Raw genomic sequence first — 20,748 nt, 5'->3', positions numbered from 1 at the left:
TAAGATTTCAACAGTTTGCACCCCCATAGAAACACAAAGTGAAATATACTGTTTGAGTACTCGTTATAGCATTAAATCTCAATGTACAGCACATTAAGGACAGAGATCCTACATGAGGAGTAAGTGCACAGTGACTCCTGTTGTTGACTTTACCAATTGACACTCCTGTCTATGGCATCAGTAATCTCCCTATGCTCCAGTCATGAGTTTCCAAGGCTATGGAAGCCCTCTGAGTTCTCCGACTCTTATCTTGTTTAGACAAGGTCATAGTCAAAGTGGAGGTTCTCTCCTCCCTTCAGAGAAAGGTACCTCCTTCTTTGAAGACCTGTTCTTTCCACTCTCCAGTGATTCTTGCACTGAGTAGGGCATCTCATTTATAATTATACAGACTATTTGTTTATGTGATTAAATTATATTCTCTGATAAAAACTTATTAACATTAGTATTTTAACTTAAGTATACTTTGTCTTTCTTATTTATTAACTATAACTAGTATAGTAGAGTTCTAGTTAATAAGGGGCCGCCTCAAATACTGCCAAAATTTTAAAAGTATAAAACTCATTGCATTATTATTTAATCAGTTTTTTCTTGATTGAGCTCTATGGAGGATTGCTTATCATATAATTGACACATTTTAATGTCTAAGGTATTATAAGTACTAATCACAAAATATGAGAAAGCTGACACCAGATGAACAATTATAGTTGAACTATAATTTCATAGGAAAATTATAAATTTTCTTTCCATCTGTGTGGCTATCGTAGAGATTATAGAAGGGGTTCTATGAATTATGTTTTTGTGGTTAAAAGTAAACAATAGGCCGGCGCCGCAGCTCACTAGGCTAATCCTCCGCCTAGCGGCGCTGGCACACCGGGTTCTAGTCCCTGTCGGGGCGCCGGATTCTGTCCCGGTTGCCCCTCTTCCAGGTCAGCCCTCTGCTGTGGCCAGGGAGTGCAGTGGAGGATGGCCCAGGTGCTTGGGCCCTGCACCCCATGGGAGACCGGGAGAAGCTCCTGGCTCCTGCCATCGGATCAGCGCGGTGCGCCGGCCGCAGCGCGCCGACCGCGGTGGCCATTGGAGGGTGAACCAACGGCAAAGGAAGACCTTTCTCTCTGTCTCTCTCTCTCACTGTCCACTCTGCCTGTCAAAAAATAAAAAAATAAAAAAAAAATAGAAAAAAAAAAGTAAACAATAAAGTCTTGGAAAATAAGCTTAGAAAACCCTATTCAATTTTATTAGTCATCAGGATATTACAAATTACAACCATGAGGAAATTTTACTTTTGCCAAGATAAAGTAACAGGAATCAAATTTGCCCTCCCTATTCGTGACAACCAAAAAACTGAGCATATGGAGCAGGGTGGAAGGTAGAGACTTTAAAACATGATAAGAAGTCTATTGTGGTATAATGGATATATTCATCATTTTACCTTGATTGTGGTGATACTCTCAAGTATGTATACACATGTCCAGATTTAGCAAGTGTTATATATATCTGCAAGTTTCTGTAGGCAGTAATTTCTTAAAACATTTACATACACATACACACATCCATACACAATGTAACACTAGTAATACATACAGAATGGTTGAAGTGAAAAAGTCAAATCGTATTCACTGTTGTTTCTAATATCAAAAAACCAGAACTGTCATTTACTGCTGGGAATATAATTAGCTGTAATCACTTTGGAATACTGATCAGCTAAGCAAATACATATTTTATGACCCAGTAGTTCCACCCAGGCATATGTCCAGTAGAGATTCACATAAATGTCTATTAAAAGACTTGTTGGAAAGAGTTCATAGAAACACTATTCACAATACTTGTTAACTAGAAATAAATAAATCATGGTATATTTTCACAGTGGAATACTATACAACAATGAGTTTTATTAATGACTATAATGTAAATTTAAAATTTTATCTCAAAAAATGTTAAGTTGAAAAAATTTTAAAACACAGAAAATATTTAAATTGAAAAGCTATTCAAGGCAGAAGACAAAAAGTTTCTGATTAGAATTTTTTTCAGATTTTCAAAAATTCCAGTTTCAAATTCTGTTATTTTGTTATAGCTGGTTAAATCTGGTGATAGAGATGTGACTGTAATGTGATTTTTCTCCCAGGAATGCTGTGGAAAGGGACTTTATTTAGCATCTGTGCATAGAGAAGGGTGTGAAGGAAGGGCTAGACAATGCATTCAAATGCTAATTTATAGTGGAACTGCTTTTATTTGTAACAGTTCAAGTAGCACAGAGAAAAATATCCTATCACAGAGTGTTTTGAAGATACCTAACTTCTTAGGTCATGAGCAATCTGTGATTGGAGCTTATTTATATTATTGACTTCTAATCCTAGTATTTTACTTTAAGATCATAGATAAGGATTGATTCATAGTTAACTGTTGTTCTGATAATTATCCCACACATTCAAGTGACTATGAGCTAGAAATCTACAATTCTGATTAGGTACACACCGTGAGTCTCACATTTCATTTTGCTCTGTATTTAAAGATACATCTTTAATTGCATGCCCTAAACATCACCTAATATTTAATCAAAGAAAAAAATAAATCTTTTGAAAAACTGCTAAAATATTTTATAAAAACCTACAAAAGTAGAAAGAATTACATACAGAATCTGTATGTAGCAATTCTTCAGTCTCAACAATTGTGACTTCATGGCCACTTTAGACTCCTCTGTGGTTCTTCTCACTCTCCAAAACTGCATTAATTTGAAAAAAAAAAATTACAAGATTCTTACCATTGATCTATAAGTATCTCATGTGTCACTAAACAATAAAGGTGTGTTTTCTTTTGCTTATAATGATTCATATTTTAAACTTAAGTATATTTGAAACAGGTAAAATGTATAGATATTAAGTGCATATAATGAGTTTTGTTAAATGTGTACATGTGTTAGCCTATATCCCAATCAGTATATAAAGCTATGACAGTAGGAAAAATTGCTCATGTGTTTTTCCAAACTATTTTCCTCCAGAACCAGTGTTCTGAGTTTTATCATTTTGATCAACCTTGAAATTCATAAAAGTAGATACTTAAAGCACATACTCATCTTTTTCAACTCAGATCTTTCTTCTCCTTCTGGTAATTCTAATCCACACTTTTGATCATTTGATGTTATTACACTATTCTCTCTTTTTTTAAAAAAGATTTATTTATTTATCCAAAAGTCAGAGTTACACAGGGAGAAGTGAGGCAGAGAAAGAGAGGTCTTCCATCCAGTGGTTAACTCCCCAATTGGCCGCAATGGCCAGAGCTGTGCTGATCCAAAGCCAGGAGCCAGGAGCTTCCTCCAGGTCTCCCTTACTGGTACAGGGGCCCAAGGATTTGAATCATCTTCTAGTGCTTTCCCAGGCCATAGCAGAGAGCTGGATTGGAAGTGGAGCAGCTGGGTCTCGAACCGGTACCCATATGGGATGCTGGCACTTCAAGCCAGGGCATTAACCTGTGGTGCCACAGCGCCAGCCCCAACACACTACTCTCTTATACTCTGGCCATTTTTAGTCTTTTAAAAAAAACTCTATTTTAAGATTATTTCTATTACCCTGTTTTTAAGTTCACTAATTCTCTTTTTTTGTAGTTTGTTCTATTGTTAATTAATGCATTTAAAATTATCAGCTATTACATTTCTTATGTGTACATGTTCTCTCTCTCTTATTTTTGCAGCTTCTAATTCTTTAGTGTGATTTCCTGTTCATCCATTCTTTCCACCTCTTCCTATAATTTTTTCTAAACATTCATATTATTATTATTATTATTATTATTATTTTGACAGGCAGAGTGGACAGAGAGACAGAGAAAGGTCTTCGTTTGCCGTTGGTTCACCCTCCAATGGCCGCTGCGGCTGGCACACTGCGCTGATCCGATGGCAGGAGCCAGGTGCTTCTCCTGGTCTCCCATGGGGTGCAGGGCCCAAGGACTTGGGCCACCCTCCACTGCACTCCCTGGCCACAGCAGAGAGCTGGCCTGGAAGAGGGGCAACCGGGACAGAATCCGGCGCCCCGACCGGGACTAGAACCCGGTGTGCCGGTGCCACAAGGCAGAGGATTAGCCTAGTGAGCTGCGGCGCCGGCCTCATAATATTATTTTTAACTTATCTTCAGCTACTTCTGCATGTGGGTCATCAATGCATTAATCTATGTGAATGTCATTTTGTAAGTTTTATCTGTTGCTTCCTTGCATGTTATGCAATTTTTTTATTGCATGGTGATCATCGTCTATGAAAGATACAATGGATTGAGGAATACTGCTGTTTTTTAAATTATTCTTTGATTATGGAAGCTTTTACTAACACCATTTACTTAAAGGAAAATAACAACATAAATCAATTCCTAAGACAGAGTTAAGAGAAGTGAGCCCAACCACCCGGCCTTGTGCTATTTTTTTATTACTGGAAATTCCCCTATGGTTATCTAGGGGCTAGTCTTTTTAACAGTGAGTGGAACTGAATTCAAGAAAGGGTGAGCTAAGGCTGAGTGATTTGGTTAAATGGCTACAGATACTGAGAGAGTGTGCAAGACTGCCCCAGTTATTTCTGGATTTTAGTCTCATTTCATTTATTTTTCTCATAAAATCAGAGGAAAGCAAATGCAGGCAGTGTTCTTATGCCAAAAAATTATTATTGTGTTTGGGCACCTTCCAGATCCTAGTGCATCCCACCTGCTCATAGTGTTGCCTGTGGCCTTCTTAACCTCAATGTTTTAGGTCTTTGTCAGACATTCTCCATCATCGGTCTGTACCCAGACCTAATTTTTCTCTAGAAGTTGTTGAAGTTTGCTGCCAAACTGCACAGGGCTCCATTCTCTGTAAATGAGTTATTTCATTAGGATTGATTTGCATCTAGAGTATTTCAATAGGCACATACATATGTGTGATGTTTATATTACCCATGTTTTGCTTGATGTTATCCCTAGTGAAGTTCTTCCATGTCTTCTCACATACCACACTGGAAATAGAATTTCCCTGAGAATCTATTTTAGTGTCAGAGATAGAAATTAACCTTGTTGATTCAATAGAAGGTGGTAGAAAAATCTGATGTGACCATTACCTGACAGAGGTTTCTCAACCTTCACGCTATTTTATGGGTAATTTTTTTTCATGGTAATGAGGTAGAGAAGGGAGAACTTATGCATTGTGGAATGGTAAGCAAAACCTTGACCTCTACCTACCACAGGCCAGGAGAAAACCCTCCCTACTATTTTGACAGCCAAAAGTGTCTTCTGACATTGCCATGGACAATCTTGGTATATAACTGCTCTGTCACTTTCTTAGGAAATTTTATTTTTTCATTACACATGATTTGGCACAAGGTATAAGGGCGTGACTTTGTTAGTCAAAATGGAAAGAAAATAGTTTTAGCTCACTTGTAAGCCTGATTTTGATTGTAAGTAGATTATGCTGTGTGTTTTTTTTTTTTCCCATAAAGAAAACAAGTTTAAAAGCTTCATCAAAGATAGCTCAGTTTTAAAGCAGTCATGCAAATGATTTCTTCACACCAGGCCACAGGACAAGAAGAAAACATCAAAGTGTTTTCACCCAAACAAGCATCCAAGTGTGCCAAGAGCCCCCACAGCTAGTCTGCACAAACTGGCAATGGAGGCAGGATGAGGTCCTCCCATGAAGCATATGTATAGAAATCTGTAGTCATAACAATGGTCCCAATGATCAGAATGAGGAGAAGGGCCTTAGCCAAAGGTGTCCCAAATATTCATCTTGTCCCTGGCATAGAATCTGATTTTTAAGTGCCAAAACACATAGGATGGATTCCTTTCATTGGGAATCCATCTGCCACCCTTCACTATCTCCAATTTTTTATTATAAGGACAGATTTATATGGTTGCCGGATCTGTTTTCATTCCAACACTAGGCTAAGCAATCTGGTCTGAAAACAAGGTCACCCCAGACTCTTGCTTAGAGGCAGTTTTCATTTATGGCAGAATAAAAAAAAAATAAATGAAAACAAATCACATATTCTGCAATGTAAAGGAGAGACTTTAGATAAATACTGCAAATACTTGAGAGCCTGCATTTTGAAGACATTGCATTTTTGGCTGATTTCTGCTAAGAAAATTCAAAATAATGAGGACAAATATCATTTTTGGACCAGTTCCACTTGAGTCCTACAGTATTATGGGATATTTTGTTCATCCTTAGCTTTTATTTTTCTCCTAATTTATTTTTTTCTTGATGCTACAAGTATTCTTGGAACTTATTATCCATTGAGTAAATCAAGCTGTAGTCAGTACAAGAAGAAAACTCTTAATCACTATAAATGATTGACTCTCATCAATAAATGTTTTAGATCTTTATTCCTGAAGAGGTACTTCAAGAGTAATTTCAACCACAGTTGACTTCTGTTAGGATAAAAAAGAGAACTGTAATATCTAAAGCAACACTGATAAATGAAGGGGCTTTGATGTGATTTCTTATACTAGGAGTGGAAGAAGGAATATTTTTACACTGGCAGTATATGCAATTTTTTGTTGAAAATCACAAACAGTGAAACAGAGTTGTCACACTATGTAGAAATGTTTGGGGAACTTGATTCAGTAGGAATAGTATTACTATAATAAAATGATATCAGCTCTAGATGATTTTGCTGATGATCCTTCCTTTTTCATATTACAGAATTTCAGAGTTTAAAGACAGAGGTATCTGAGGGAACTTCTCTTATTTTTCCAATTTTTCACAAGTCTTTATCGGCATTCTATTATTTTAATTATGATGGTAAGCATGATAATTCATTTAATGTATTCAGTGTGTGATGATCAAGTTATGTTACTTAGCATTTCCATCTCCTTAAACATTTTTAAAAATAATTTCTGATCAGTACTTAATAATTATATTTTTGTGTGATAGTCCCATATGTTGGATACATTGTACATTACTATCTGACACATGGTAAGTAATATTTCTTTCTTCACTTGTCATTACTTCCTGTTCACAGCCTCTCTTCTATTTGTTCATAAAATATGTTATAGGTTATTTTGAACTTTAGCTGTCCCACTGTGCTAAGGAACAATAGGTCTTATTTTCCCTATCAGTGTTTTGATACCTGTTACCCAGCCTTCATCTGAATCTTCTAACCCAACCTCTAGTAATCACTGTTCTACCTTCAAAAAGAACTTCTCCATGGTCCCCTAGCCACAACTATTCAATACCAGTGTATACTCTATGTTATCTTCTGTTTCTATAGTTAAATTCTCCAGGATCACTCTGAAGATAATCCTCGGAATTTGTAGTAGATTCTGTATCTTCCTTCCTTCTCAAAGGCATCATGAAAACAATTTCCTGTTTTTCAGTCATCATCAGTTATCCTTCCCTACTGCATGATTCTCATTAGCATATAAACTTGTGATTATTTATCTCATATTAAATAAGATTTCTTAAAAATATTTTGATCTCTTTTCTCTGCCAAATACAAGTCCATTTCCCTATGTACCAATTAGTATTATATGTATAAGGTTTCTCTCCTCCTATTCTCTCTGAAATATTTACCAGTAAGAATTTTGCCCCCATCATTGTCTCTGCACTGCTGTTGTAAGGGTTAGTAATGACCTCCAAGCAGAATGCTCAGTCCTCACCTCACTTGACGAATCAGCAACAGTTGGAAAATTCTTTGTCTGCCTCCAGCATAGCATTCTCTCTCTGTTTTCTTCCAATTTTATTGTCCAACCTGAGACAGATTCCCTGTAACATAGAGGCCAGACTCTTGTCAGTCTCCAATAACCCAAGGTATCTTTGCCTGTCTTGTATCAAAAGGAATCCCCTAGCCGGCGCCACGGCTCACTAGGCTAATCCTCCACCTGCGGCGCCAGCACCCTGGGTTCTAGTCCCTGTCGGGATGCCAGATTCTTTCCCGGTTGCTCCTCTTCCAGTCCAGCTCTCTGCTGTGGCCCAGGAATGCAGTGGAGGATGGCCCAGGTGCTTGGGCCCTGCACCCGCATGGGAGACCAGGAAAAGCACCTGGCTCCTGGGTTCGGATCAGCACAGTGCGCTGGCCACACTGGCGGCAGCAGCCACTGAGGGGTGAACCAACGGAAAAGGAAGACCTTCCTCTCTGTCTCTCTCTCTCACTGTCCACTCGGCCTGTCAAAAAAAAAAAAAAAAAAGGAATCCCCTGACTTCAGGGAGCGGTTCAGTTAGCCCTACAAGGTTCTAATCACCAGGCTCAAGAATTCATTTGCTTTTCCAGTAACTAAAACCTTATTGGTCAGTATTGTACAGAGGGTTTTGTTTAGGGAATTTCAGAAAGGTCCAGGTGGGAAAATTTCAGGTCTGGGGCACAAAGTAACTACTACCTGCATGTGACCCCCTTGCCCACTGAGGCCCACCTGGCCATCTCAAATTCCCTAAGAGCACAGTATCACTGAGCAATCACAGCAAGGTCTGGAGCACCGCTGTCTGACTAGGAATTTGGACACATGCTGGACACACATTTGTCGCCTCCAGTTTCAGTCTAAGCACCTTCATTCCTAAGTCCTCAGTGAGCCTAGGAATAAAGCAATAGCTGACTGGCTCCTTTCTGTGTGCTTGCAATAAATACCTACTTTGTTCCATCACTCAATGTCAGTAATTGACTTTCTACATGTCAGGTAAGTAGGCCCAGGTTTGGGGGTTCTATAGTAATGCCTCTAACTATTTTGGGGGGTTGTTCTGCAACTGCAGTGTTTAATATTGTATATCATTATATAGTGTCTGAGGTTGGTGACATTAATAACTGCAATCATTAACCTCCTTTATGTGCACGAATTGCCAAAGAATATTTTTTATTTTATTTAAGCTATACAAGTTTCATGTATTTCATATATACAGATTTAAGAGCAAAGTGGGGCTTCCTCTCCTTCCTACCCACATTCCAACCCTTGCCCCCACCTCCCTCTTAGATTCCCATTTTTAAATTTTACAGTGATCTATTTTCAGTTTACTTAGTGATCATGTAGTTAACCCTACTCTAAGTAGAGGAATTCAGCAAGTAGCATGAAGAGAAAGAAAACAAAACAAAATAAAGCAAACATAAACAAAAGATTGTTCCTCAGTGGAAGATACAACAGCTATAAATAATAATGCATTCTACAAATGTGTATTTCACTCAAATACATTCCATTTCAGATATCCTATTAATTTCATCAGATCAAGGAAAACATGATATTTTTCTTTATTGACTTATTTCACTAAGTATAATGGTTTCCAGTTGTGATCATCTTGTTGCAGAAGACAGGATTTCAGGTTTTTTTTGTTTTTATTTTTGTTTTTGTTTTTTAAGGCTGAGTAGTAGTCCATAGTGTATATATACCATAATTTTTTATCCAGTCAATATTTGATGGGCGCCTGGGTTGATTCCACATCTTAGCTATTGTGAATTGTGCTGCAGTGAACACAGGGGTACAGATAACTCTAATATACTGATTTCTTTGGGTTTGGGTAAATTCCCAGGAGTGAGATGGCTGGATCACATGGTAGGTCTATATTCAGATTTCTGAGGTATCTCCATGCTGTCTTCCATTGTGGTTGCACCAGTTTATATTCCCACCAGCAGTGGATTAGAGTACCTTATCCCCCATATCCGTGTCAGCATTTGTTATTGGTTGATTTTTATATACAAGCCATGCTAACTGGAATGAGGTGAAACTTCCTTGTGGTTTTGATTTATGTTTCCCTGATGGCTAGTGATGCTGAGCATTTTTTCTTGTGTCTGTTGGCTATTTGAATTTCTTCTCTTGAAAAATGCCTGTTCAAGTCCTTTGCCCATTTCTTTACTGGATTGTTTGTTTTGTTGTTGAATTTCTTGAGCTGTTTATATGTTCTGGATGTTAACCCTTTATTAGTTGCACAGTTTACAAATATTTTCTCCCAATCTGTCAGTTGCCTCTTCATTTTCTCTATAGAGAGAAAACGTTTGATAAAATCCAACATTATTTCATGATGAAAACCTTTAGGAAAATGGGTATTGAAGGGACATTCCTCAAGAGAGTCAAGCTGATATATGACAAACCCACAGCAAGCATCCTATTGAATGGGGAAAAGCTGGCAGCATTCCTGCTAAGATCCAGAACCAGACAAGGATGGTCACTTTCATCATTGCTATTTAATATATTCCTGGAAGTTTTAGCTAGAGACATTAGGCAAGAAAAAGAAATCAAAGAGGGTACAAATTAGAAAAGAGGAACTCAAGTATCCTTCTTTGCAGATGACAGGATTCTATATATTGGGGATGCAAAAGATTCCACTGAGATACTATTGTAACTCATAAAATAGTTTGGTAAAGTGGCAGGATATAAAATCAACACAAAAAAAAATCAATAGCCTTTTATATACAGGCAATGTCACAGCTGAGAAGGAACTTTGAAGGTCAGTACCATTAACAATAGCTCCAAAAAGAATCAACAACCTTGGAATAAATGTAACCAATGATGTCAAAGAGCTCTACAATGAAAATCACAATACACTAAAGAAAAAATAGTGGAAGACATTAAAAAATGGAAAAATCTTCCATGTTCATGGATCAGAAGAATCAACACCATCAAAATGTCTATACTACCAAAAGCAATTTACAGATTCAATATGATCCCTATCAAAATACCAATGACAGTCTTCGCAGGTCTAGAGAAAACTATGCTGAAATTCATATGGAAGCACAAGAGACCTCAAATAGCTAAAACAACTTTATATAACAAAAACAAAGCTGGAGGCGTCACAATACCTGATTTCAAGACATATTATAGGGCAGTTACAATCAAAACAGCTTGGTACTGGCACAAAAATTGACTTATAGACCTATAGAACAGAATAGAAACTCCAGAAATCAATCCATGCATCTACAGCCAACTTATATTTGATAAAGGAGCTAAAATCAGTCCATGGAGCAGTCTTTTTAACAGATAGGTCTGGAAAAACTGGTCTCCACATGCAGAAGTATGAAATTAGACCCCTACCTTATGCCTTACACACAAATCTACTCAAAATAGATGAAGGACCTAAATCTATTGCCTGATACCATCAAATTATTAGAGAACATGGGGGAAACTCTACAAGACATCGGCATAGGCAGACTTCTTGGAAAAGACCCCAGAAGTACAGGTAATGAAAATCAAAATTGACAAATGGGATTACATCAAGCTTAGAAAGTTCTGTACTACAAAAGAAACATTCTGCCAAAGATTCGTTGCAATTCCCTCTCACTGCAAGTATAGCTTATTTCTACACTGCATATCTTTGCTTTGGCCCATGGAACTTTAAGAAATGTTTAATAGTCACTGATGGAACAAGGACATAAGTGTCAGCCACTTTAGGTTCTTGTTACCCCTGTCTTTCAGGCACCCCACCACCTGCATTCTTCCCTAGGTTTGGAAGCAGGTGGGCCAGACTGGAAACTTGAAGAACCTGTATGGAGAATTGTCCTCCACCTACTACCCCCACCACCACCCCTAGCCCACTTAAGATATAAAAAGGCCCAGTGTACTGGTGTCTGGGCCCTCTGCCACGTGATCGGTCTGTGTACATGCTGGCGGTTGGTCTACCTCTGAGTTTATTTTCTTTGAATCAGTTTGGTCTGGCTGCAAGTTCATATTCTGTTTCCTCTCTGTTCTGTGCCCTTTTTCTGGCCATTGTGGCCATTTGGGTTGTGAACCTGTGGATGGGCGATTCTCTCTCTGCGTGTGTGTGTGTGTGTGTGTGTGTGTCTACCTCTCTCTGTAACTCCATCTTTCAAATAAGTAAAATTAAAAAAAAAAAAAAACACAACACCGTTAAAGTAATGCTTGGACTTGTCTGTTCCCAAAACTATGCTTGGCATGTAAGGCAGTGCTGCTGCAGAACTGCCCCTGCTCAGCCATTACTAAAACAAAGCTTCCAACCAGCCAAGATCAGCTGTGTGCAGCCTAGAGCAAGTAGCTCTCAGCTACTTGCAGACTTATGAGCATATACTACAGCTCATAGATACCATACACTGTTAAATTTGATGTGAAATTAATAACATTCGTCATCACTTTCTTAGTTCTAGACCATCAACAAAATGACAAATTCAGTCTTGTTTATAGTATTTGCTTATATTTGCAGTGAAAATACTATAGCTATGACCATTTTAAAATACACATACCTTATCCAATTCTAAGCTGTAGAGACAGCATCATTATAATGTTGGGAAGAAATATCATACATCATCATATAGTATTTCTCCTATGCAGACATGATGCATTTAAATGATCTCAAGTGTATAGACAACAGTAAAATAATTAGAAAATGTTGAGTTTGAATATTATTTTTGTTTTAACATTATTCAACCTATGCTTACAGAGTTTATTTTCAAACCATGTTTTTGCTAAACAATTGATTTGCTGCTCAGAAATTAATTATTGCCTTTTCTGAGACAGCATCAACCTGATACAGTACAATATAGGTGTATATGTAGTAGCGTATCTTTAACTGTTCACTCTACCCATTTGTAAAGGAAAATCTGAAGTCCAGAAGTGTTTCTTGCCCTTTAAGCTCAATAATTTAAAAAAGATTTATTTATTGATTTGAAAGGCAAAGTTACAGGTGGAGAGAGAGAGAGAGGGAGAGAGAGAATATTCTATCCACTGGTTCACTCCCCAGATGGCCTCAATTAGCCAGGCCAAAGCCAGGAGTCAGAAGCTTTTTCCGGGTTTCCCATGTGGCAGGTGGCAGCTTCCCCTTCTATGCCACAATATCAAACCCACTGACCTCAATTTATTTATTTATTTTTAATATTTATTTTTTAAAAACAGAGTTTATTTATTTGAGAGGCAAAGTTAAAGAGAGGGAAAGGTCTTTCATCTGCTGGTTTGTACCCCAAATGGCCACAACATCAGGGGCCATGAACTTCTTCCTGGTCTCCCTTGTACATGCAGGGTCCTAAGCACTTAGGCCATCTTCCACTGCCTTCCCAGACCATAAGCAGAGAGCTGGATTGGAAGAGGAGCAGCCAGGACACAAACCATTGCCATATAGCATGCCAGCACCCTATGCAGAAGCTTAGCCTTCTAAGCCACAGCACAAGCCCCATTAATCTCAATTTGAAAGCTTTTTCTTTCAGTGTTCTCAATAAAACCCAGACAAAATAGGAAAAATATGTTAGATAGTTTGGAACTTAGTAAACTAATTAGGATTGCTTGGGCTTTTGTTTTGGTAATGGTTTTAATTTTTATTTTGAAGCCAATGTTAATTGCTCTATGTTTCCAAGAGCTTCTCTGTATTACATCACTTGAGAATCAAAGTGGATCAGCAAGTTCATTTTATTCCTTTTTTCTTCCCTGAGAAGTGCTTTATTTAAGAAATAGTAGTAAGGTGGTAGGTTGCTAACTTCCTTTTACAACTCAACATTTCCCCAGACCCATCTGTATGTACATCTATCTTTTTGAATCAATGTTGTTTTTTTCAGTTTTATAAAGAAAAACATCATTGAAAGGTTCAAATGGAAGTTTCTGCTGCATAACTGCTCAAGGGGTGCCTCTCAGATGTGAGAATAGTAACATAATAAAAGGCTCCTTTTCTTTTCCATTATTCCAAGGTTCAGATCTCCATTTTCCCTTCTATAACATCAATGGGAATGACATAATAGAAGTGTCTGCTATATCACACATTTTCATAGGCATTATGTTGACCCTGGTGCTCCCACACAGAACACACACTAAATGGATCCATTATGGTTATTCTCAAAATGGATTGTCAATGTAATTGCCATTGTTCAAAAAGTGCTAGGAACATTTACTGATTCTCTGCTTTGACAGCAGATACTTTTTAAACATATTGAATATCTCGGCAATTAAAATCACAAACAAAATCATAGCAACAAAGGTCTTGTCTCCCACTCTCATTTTTTAAAGAAATGATGCTAGTTTTCCCTCCATTTACATGGACTAAAATGGTTCCACATTTTGGATTCAATCAGTATTCACTTGAATAATGCAATTGATCAGGATCTTACATATTTATTTTTTATCCAAGTAAATCATTTTATGAATCAGTTTACATTCATTTAATTAAAAAATTCAAAATAAGTGCTTATCATAGGAATACTTGCGTAGCACATTAAGAGCAAATCAGTCATCTTTCTTTAGACAGAGAAAGAAACATACATATATGGACACACACACATATGTTCAACATACTCCAGCATTAAATGGGATTCAAGAAAAATTCCAGATATTTTTCTTTCTCCTACCACTTTGGTCAAATGTTGTGCCAAAAGAACAGACTGACATAATTAGGCCAAATTGTAATTGAGTAAAATTGCATGAAGGCAAGGAATGTTCATCCTGACTTGACTCAAAATAGCTGAATCATAAATTCTAAACAGATACTCTGAAAAGAACCCAAAAGTTGATTCTCTAAAACAGAGTGGGACTAAAGAGCCTGCTGTATAAAGGACCTTCAAAAAGTTCATGGAAAATGTATATTGTAGAAAGCTATGCATGGGCTGGCACTGTGGCTCACTAGGCTAGTCCTCCACCTGCGGTGCCGGCACACCAGGTTCTAGTCCCTGTTGGGTCACCGGATTCTGTCCTGGTTGCTCCTCTTCCAGTCCAGCTCTCTGCTGTGGCCTGGGAAGGCAGTGGAGGATGGCCCAAGTGCTTGGGCCCAGCAACCGCGTGGGAGACCAGGAGGAAGCACCTGGCTCCTGGCTTCGGATCGGCACAGTGCGCTGGCTGTAGTGGCCATTTGGGGGATGAACCAACAGAAAGAAAACCTTTCTCTCTCTCTCTCTCTCTCTCACTGTCTAACTCTGCCTGTCAAAAAAAAAAAAAAAAGCTATACATGGATTTCAAAAATATTTTCATCAAAAAGAATTTCCCCTTTAGTTCCATTTTCCATGAAATTTTTTGAGACAACTTTGTAATCTATTCTCAAGTATTTTTGATGAAAATTATACATTCTCACCAACTGAGCAACCATTGCAAGAGATAAGTGAACGAAAGCACAGTATTGAAAGGGTTTGAGGTAAAGGGGGATAAATAGTGCAGTGTATATACTGTTGGGAAACTATTAACAATCTGTAGAGAAAGGCAATCAGACAGGCTTTAGAGGAAGAAGAGCACAGACACCTGTCTGGTCATATGTATCCACATGAAACAAATCTTTAGAACTGATTCTATAAAAGGAAAGGGACACACACTTTAAAAGCACCCATCACAAATGCAGAGCTAGAAATCAATAAAGTCACCCAAATTGGATAGGTGGGCTATACTGGGTATCACATTGAAGCTCATCTCCTAAGGAGAAAAAGAAAAAAAAAAAGAGAAAGAAATGCCTGTGTGTATCAGTATTGCTGCAAATATAGTGTGAAGCCAGTGAATAAGGATGTGATACTAGTATAGTTTTAATGTTTTGATTACCTTAAAATTTACTGTATATGTGAAAATGGTTATTTTTCCATTCATTTATCGATTATAGACATTGGGTCTTTTCGCTTTTTGCTAATTAAACTTATTTAGTGAAGCATAAAGCCCTTTTATTGTAATGTAAATTTAAGATACGAAAAAAAAAATAAATAAGATATGTTACCATAAAAGTGAAAGAGAGGGAAGAAGGGAATATCATTATATTCTGAGAATTGTGTCTGTGGGGGCCGGCATCGTAGCATAACGCATAAAGATGCCACCTGCGATGCTGGTATCCCATATGGGCACTGTTTCTAGTCTTGGCTGCTCCACTTCTAATACAGGTCCTGCTAATGGCCTGGTAAAAGCAGCGAATCATGGTAAAAGTCCTTGGGCCACTGCCACCTACATGGGAGACCTGGATGAAGCTCCTTGCTACTGGCTTTGGCCTGGCCCAGCCCTAACCTTTGTGGCCATCTGGCGAGTGGACCAGTGTGTGGATATTCTCTCTCTTTCTATTTCTACCTCTCACACTGTAACTCCGACTTTCAAATAAATAAATAAATCCTAAAAAAAGAAAAAAATTTGTATCTCCAAATTATATTGAATCTGCTAAAAATAATTAAAAGTTTAAAAATAACAACTTAAAATAACAAATAACTGTAAACAAAAAATAATAAATAAATACTAGCAAAAAAAATCTCCATAGCATCAAGGGTTAAATGCACTCTCGATTTATTTATTTATTTTTTCACAATGTTGGCATTGCATTTAATTTAATACAAAGAAAGGAGTTATAGGGAGTCCAAGAGAAGCCCATTTGCAAACTCTGGAAATGTTCACATTTAATTGCACATTTTCAACTCAGAAGCCAAAAAATAGTTCTGCAAAATAGGCTTAGATAATTGGTATCCATGTATACTTAACTTTATTTACAGATTATACATAAATTATATTTTTGCTCAGATTTTTTAGGTTTGTATAATGTGATTGTGCAAATTTCAGGATTGTTTAATTCAAAGTCCAGACGTTTTCAGCAAATTATAAAATTAGATAAAGTTTAAAAATTTCCCATTGGTATAATATGCATATAAGAAACTTCTCTAAATTTAGTCCTTAAACAGAACCTAGAGGAACCAAAGTCTACATGCTTGCTTCTGAAATGCTCTTCAAACAAAACAAGTTTCCAATCTTTTATGGAAATTATAAATAGGGAGGGATTAAGGGAAATATCTTCTACTCCCACATGCAAATTACCTCCTGTCCAGAAGTCTGAGTAAAAGTAGCATTAAACAGGTAATCTTAGGAATCCGTTGCTGCTAATCTTACCTCCTTTATTCCAGTGTGAAGGGGGTAATTTGCCTGATGTGGTAAAACACTGTCAGAGGTGATGCTTTCCATGTTGTTGGGAAGTGAAACAAAATATGTTAGATTCAGTCTCTTGGAAGTAATGGTTTAGGTATGAAGCCCAGCTATGACACTCAACATCTTTGCAATCTTCTGTTAATATCCTGTACAGTCTGTGCTTTCATTTCCTAATCTGTAAAATGGATATAATTGGATAAAGCCATCTGTGATGCTGGCATCCAGTTAGGACACTGGTTCATGTACCAGCTGCTCCGTTTCCAATCCAGCTCTCTGCTAATGGCCCGGGAAAAGCAGCAGAAGATGGCCTAGGTGCATGGGCCCCTGCTACCCAAGTAGGAGACCTAGAGGATGCTCCTGGCTCCTAGCTTCCTCTGCCTGGCCCAGTCCTGGCCATTAATGGCCATATGGGGAGTGAACCAATAGATGGAAGATCTCTCTCTCTCTCTCTCTCTATCTGTAACTCTCTTTCAAATAAACTTCTTTTAAAGGATATAACCATTTTGCTCACATATTTGTTATAATTGTAAAATAACAATTAACAACCATAATTCTAGTTCATAGCAAGTATTCATTGGGCATTATTTATTGTATAAATACATTTTACTATGTAATTAAATAAGTACAAGCTATTGTTATTGATACAAATGAAATTATTTTGAACTTTAGCAAAATTTTAATCACACAAGAAACACATTTACTAATTAGTTTACCAATAACCTGTGTGTATGAAAGGGAAAACAAACCAATAAGCAAGACACGTATTAATTACAATTGTAGTCTGCCATAGAGAGAAGAGTAAAATAATTATATTCTAATGCATTATTACTCAGACTTCCCTGAGCCTGTGCCACACTTGCAAAATCAGAGTCTTCCGGTCTAAGAGTTAATATACATGAAACACCTAGGAACTGTTAGCTGTAGTGAAAATTGGAAGATATGGCTCATCTGACTTCTTGAATATAGGTTCACATTTTGGAACTTAAGCAGTGGTACCAGTGTGGCCTGTAGATGGGAATGATGTAGACTGATGTTTGAAAAAAATCCAGCTGCCCACCTCTTACCATAGAGACTCTGATGTGGTAATTTGAAAAGAAAAGCAGGAGTCTCTGTGAAAAAGAGATGACATCCAGAGTGATTGTGAAATGCAGACAGACTTGAAAATCATTGACTTGCTGAAAGAGGCCCCTTTCTGAGAAACAAGGAGGTAGTAGTTTTCATAAATTCAAAAGATGTTGGGGAAAGGAAAAAGCAGAAATCAGCAAGAGGTCTGATTTTTCAACATTTTTAGTGTTGATCTCTTCCTTTCCTCCAGGGTCATTTCCCAGCATATGTATGCTAGATATGAACAGCTAAACACATGGCCACCCTGGTGAATCTAACCAAAGATAGAATCCCCAGCACTCCATGGAGCAGCCAAGGTTCCTGCTATAGTCTGGCAATCTTCATTGTAGAAATCAGAAAGCTAAGGCGTGGAAAGTCAAACCTACTTGGCTTCTGAACCAAGGTAGAGTCTTTTCTTTCTACAATCCAGTTTACTTTTCAAATTCAGAAGTGGTATATATAACACCTAGAGTGTTAGAAGAAAAATCAACTGGATCAGTATTTGTGATGGTGAAGCAAAGAACAAAAATGCCTTGTATTTAACAAGTGTTCCTCATTTTTCTTCTCTGTTATTATCCCTTTCTTCCGATTTCATCTTCTCTCTTAAAAAAGGAAGGAAAGGAGGGAGGAGGGGGGAAGGAAGGAAGGAAGAAAAGCTTTCCCTGTTTTTTTTTTTTTCTTTTATGTAACATAGTTCTGTGACATGCTGTTTCAGGATATACAGATTAAACAGTGAACAATGAGTTGAGGATTCTCTAGTCAGAAGTAGAGCTTGGAAGTCTTCCCCCTCACTTGGCACACTGTACACCTACACAAGTACAGTGAAATCTCACTCAGAACCCAACAAGGGGAATGTAGTAGGTGCTGTCACATTAGAAAAATGATTAGATAAATGTTACAAATGGTCGCAGCATTAAGAAGTGCAAAGGAGCAATGCTCAAGACAGAAGAGTAGGTTAATGATAGAGGATAGAGAGGATTCATGAAGTGGTCTTGGCTAGTGGACAGTATGTTTTCATGTGTCACTTTAAAAACATCTCTTGTTCATTGTAAAAGTAAATAACTTAAAGGAACAGAAAATGTAAAATATCGAAGTCAACAATCACCTGAAGGCAGTTATATATCCCCTGATGAGAAAATACACCCAAGCAGAACTTGAACCCCAGGAATTCAGTAAGTCTAGGAGCAGGAAATAGAAATGGGAACACATAGTATATTGAGTCATATAAGGTAATGACTAAAAATGACATTTAAGGGTGCTATAGAAAAATCCTTAAAGCTATGAGTCCAGTATGTGGCTGCCATAAAAAATGGAAGTGGAAACAGAAGCAAACTAGGACAGGCTATGTCAACTCACAGAAAGAAAACATGAAAACAAATCAATCCAGAAAGGCATTGTCCTTTAGGGTATCTCATTTTACTTTTGCTGCACTTGGCTTTCCTGAAATGTTTGCAATGGTTAAAGATGGGAAGTGCTGAAAAAGACTTGATGGACTGTAAAAAAAGAAGGGACTCTAGGGCTTTGCTGCTAATACACATATTTGAGACAACATTTCAGAAGTCTCTGACGTTCAAGAGGTACAGACAGACAAGCAGGTAGACTAGAGCCAAATCTAAACTCTGAGGAAGAATAAATTGGATAGAAAGAGAGCAGCCTTATTTGGAGTTGGTTTAGGGGTGTGATGCTTTTTTTTTCTAGAAAATACATCAAATCTTAATGAGTCTCTGCTTAATTCAGTGAGTTGTGATTTCCCACAAGAATAAGTCGAAAAGGGTTTTTGAACACAAAGCTGATGCTGTCCATGGCTACCCAATATTTTCTGAGCAGAAAAATTCACGTTTTTATAGGTTTCAAATTTATATGTATTGGAAAATTTTAAAAAGTAAAGATCATTTCACAGCAATCATATTTTGGAAGTTACAACAAGTAAGGTGTAAGATGTAATACCGGAGCTGGTGTTGTGGTGCAGCAGGTTAAGCTGCCACTTGCAACGATGGCATCCCATATTGGATGGGTTCTAGGCCTGGCTTGCCTGCTTCTGATCCAGCTCCCTGCTAATGTGCCTGAGAATGCAGAAGAAGATGGCCCAAGTGCTAGGTCCCCTGCTATCCACGGGGGAAACCTGGATAGAGTTCCTGGCTTCTGGCTTCAGCTTGGCCCAGACCTGCCTATTGCAGTCATTTGGTGAGTGAACCAGCAGATGGAAGATCTCTGTTTGTCACTCTGCCTCTACTTTCTCTGATGCTCTACCTTCCAAATATAATAATAGTAATAATAATAATAATAATAAACTATCTACCTTAAGGTCACCAAGCCCTTTCTTAAAGAACATATTCCTTTTAAAGGACACAGGTCAAATTGTGGTGTAGTGGGTTTGGTGGCCATCTGCAATGCTGGCCTCCAATATGAGTACTGGTTCAGGTCTTGGCTGCTCTGCTTCTAATCTGGCTCCTTGCTAGTGTGCCTTGGAAGGCAGCAGAGGATGGTCCAAGTGCTTGGGACCCTGCCACCCACATGGGAGACGTGGTTGGGGTTCCTACTCCTGGCTTTAGTCTGGTACAGCACTGGCCATTTGGCCTTTAGGAAGAGAAACAGTGGATGGAAGATCTCTCTCTCAATCTGTCTTTCCCTCTAACTCTTTTTTTCAAGTAAATAAATAAATCATTAAAAACAAAAGTAAGCAATATGCATAAGCAAGTTAATGTGCTTAATTTTGGGTTATGATAAATATAGTATTTACAATTATTAATGCACATTACTTATATTATGTGATAAAATAGAGAAAAGTAAACATATACATATATGCAATATATATGTATTAGTACATATATGTGATATATATGTAGGCACTTAAAAAATTTCTTCAAAAAATTGAATTAAAATGTTAATTTTGCTGCTAAAAGCTTTAAAGTCCATGTATAAT

The sequence above is a fragment of the Oryctolagus cuniculus genome, chromosome 4, assembly GCF_051225735.1.
Source record: "Oryctolagus cuniculus isolate XC-2025 breed Fujian yellow rabbit chromosome 4, ASM5122573v1, whole genome shotgun sequence".
Classification (NCBI taxonomy): Eukaryota; Metazoa; Chordata; class Mammalia; order Lagomorpha; family Leporidae; genus Oryctolagus; species Oryctolagus cuniculus.
The sequence above is the reverse complement of the archived record's forward strand: the minus strand, read 5'-3'. Positions refer to the sequence as shown.